Source organism: Mastomys coucha, unplaced genomic scaffold, assembly GCF_008632895.1.
Source record: "Mastomys coucha isolate ucsf_1 unplaced genomic scaffold, UCSF_Mcou_1 pScaffold21, whole genome shotgun sequence".
In the NCBI taxonomy this organism is placed as follows: Eukaryota; Metazoa; Chordata; class Mammalia; order Rodentia; family Muridae; genus Mastomys; species Mastomys coucha.
Genome location: NW_022196904.1, coordinates 52231313 through 52234374, shown reverse-complemented (window position 1 = coordinate 52234374; position 3062 = coordinate 52231313). Strand labels below are relative to the sequence as shown.

Below are 3062 nucleotides of genomic sequence, written 5' to 3'. Positions count from 1 at the left end.
GCCCTGTAGTCCTGCATCAAAGACAAGGAAGGTGATGCAGTTTGAAATCCATTTCTGAGAGAGACCATGGACGTGCTGTTCTTTACGTCTTCTTGGGGACATGCTGCCTCTCAGGGTTTCAGAGGTTCAACCCTTTTTTTTTCTTTTGTTCTTCTCTCTTCCAAGCCACAGCCTCTGCTCCTGCCCCTTGCTCTGGACCCCTCAACCCTCTTCTCCACTGCTTGTCCATTTTCCTTCAGAAAAGAGCAGGCCTCCCAGTGATATCAATTGTACTTGGCATAAAAAAAACTGCAGTAAGATCTAGGGTTTGCAGTAAGGTTTAACTGTCATTTTGCTTTTGCAAACAAATGTTTTTATATTTTACTTCCTTTATCTTTTCTGCCTGTACCATTCTATGAACTCCAGCAAGGCACAAGAGTATTGGAAAATCAGTCATCTCTCAGTGGTATCAGATTATTGTTTTGTACTCTCACTGAAATAAATTTACTCACCAGATTTTCTTGTCACTATTTGACAGTGAATATCCTTTGACTGACCAGTATCTCATTAGCATTATGTTTTCACCAATCATCTCTAGGTGGTACATCCTGTGGTTGCTCTTTGAAATCACAAAACCATTTTCAAGTGCATATATTATATAATTTGAAAGACTCCTGTGTCCTATGTGATATTATAATCAACAAATCTCCCTTCTAGTGGCACCTATGAGTGCAAAATACTTTTGTGTGAACTGATGGTTAATTGTGATATAGCAGAGAAAACTGAACAAAGCGCAAGTAACAATTCAAATATGACATTACTTAAAAGTAACAAAGGAAGAAGATTAATTCATCCTGAAATGATGCATTGATAGCAAAATCTGGTAAAGGTGAATGGCTATGTATGTATATATGTGTATATATAAATATAATATGTACACACATACACATATATACATATACATATATATGTATATATATGCAAGGTATCAAAGGAGACAAGAAAGGGAACTAGGGAGGGGAGAAAACCCCTTTTTAATTATTTATTCACAGACTTAATCAAAATCTTTTATTTTATAATAGCTCTGGTCAGGGAAAGCACATATGCAGGAAGTATAGTAGTATCTAAATGGGAGTTTCTATGCTCTTTGTCATAGATATGAGGACCTTGCTCCCTTGAGCAACTTAAATATTGGATCTTATTTGAACTACAAGCTTTACGCTGTAGAACAGCCCAGAGAAGTGGTTGTCTGAATAGTTTATTTTGAGGAAGTTTGGAGAGGCAGAGACTGGAAATTGAGTTTTATCATTGTTCTAATACTGAATTCTCCTTATCATTCAAATAATGATAATATCAAGTCTGATAATGACTATAATAGTTTATTTTTTAACCAGTATCTTAGTTTGTTATAAACCATCTTCATAAGCCATGGGGGCAAAGGACTACATATATCCTTTTGAGAATCAGACAAGGAGCTGAGGAGAACCAAGATTAGTCTTAGATGGCAAATTTCCCATGGAGGGGACCCTGAAAGGGGAACCACACGATCCAGCAAGATTCCATTCACAGCATAACAAACAAAGATGTCTGTGATAATCTGGCCCTGGAGAATAGGGTCCACACCTCTGTGGAGCTACTGACGTAATGTTGTGTGAAAATCAATGCAGACCTGCATTCCTGGAGAAGGATTTGCATCCCAGGAAGGGTCATACTCTTTGGAGTTCCTCGGCCAGTAGGATCCCATTGGAGTACCCATGGGAGGTCTCTTACCAGGACATGGCTCCATTATACCTGGAAGAGACACCATTTGTCCATAGGTGGAGGAGGACACCCATGACCAGGTGAGTACTAAGTTGGGGCTCCTGCAATACTGGCTCTGACTGTGGCTGCAGCAGCTGCAACAGTGCCTCTTCCTTGTGGGGCCATCACCTGCTGGGATTACCCTCCCATACCTCTTACTAGCCCAGAAAACCCTACAGGACCCTGGGGCATGGGAACACCAGCTGGGATTCCTGTGCCAGCAGCCTTGAGAATACCTGGCCATCCAGCAGCAGCTCCAGCAAGTGACGCTCGGGCAATGCCAGTATCTTTGGGATGTGGAGGTCATTCTACTGTCATGAGGACCAGGTTCTTCCCTTAAAGCAACACCAGAACAGTAACTCGATTCTCTTCCATTTCTGCTTGTTTGGAGTTCTTTAGCTTGATCTTCCTGAACTTATCACAGACACAGAGGATCAAATTCATATGCTTTTCAAATGCTTTGAAGGTCCAATGAAGATCCAGCCATCTTGCAGGATGCATCTCATCCTGTAGTTAATGTGCTGCACCATCTTGCTGCTATTGCTCACAGTCATGATGGCAGCTCACAAGGCTCAGATTCCTGATGGATTCATTTCCATAGAGGCCTGGTTGACTCAGAGCCAGCAGCTGGATTACCCCCTGCTAAAAGAAATGCTAACTGTCATAGTTATAAACACTGGGTAGCTAAAATATGATTTTGTTAATTGAGGATACTTTTATAAAGCATGTTTCATTATACTGCCCCATATAATACCTGAGCCTTCATAATTTTAAAGGAGAAATAAATAGTCACACAAAAACATTCTAGTCCACATCTACTTGTGTGTGTGTGTATGTTTTTCTTTGTTAGTACTGATATTGCATTAGCCAAATATGAGACTTAATGTGACTATCCTTATTTAATTACAGATGTGTTTGCTTAAAAATATTCCTACATCTCTTTTCAGTGACCACATCCAATATGAAGCATGGCTATTATACCTTAGAAAAGCAATTACCTGCAGCGTGGGGCTGTGGACCATGAGAGGAAGCCTAGTAAGGTTGAGCTAAAGGCTTGAAGCCCCAGAGACTCTAAAAGGGCAGTAGGAGCTTTGCCTGCTCCCAGAACCAGGCCCCTGTCATGTAACCACAGCTCCCTATAGTATTGTGGCCATCGGTCTTGTAAGGGCAATGTCCTAAGCCCTTCAACACATGAATGAGGTATTCCTAACATCTCAAGACAATAGGAAAAGAGACATGACCACAGTCAATTAGACTCAAAAAAGAGTTCTCCGTGCTAATGA

The 3062-nt window shown here is 40.9% G+C and overlaps 1 pseudogene; it reads right to left on the bottom strand.

Annotated features, from left to right (window-relative positions):
* Window positions 1-1542: 1542 nt before the first annotated feature.
* Window positions 1543-2333, bottom strand: LOC116101253 (annotated as a pseudogene).
* Window positions 2334-3062: the final 729 nt, after the last annotated feature.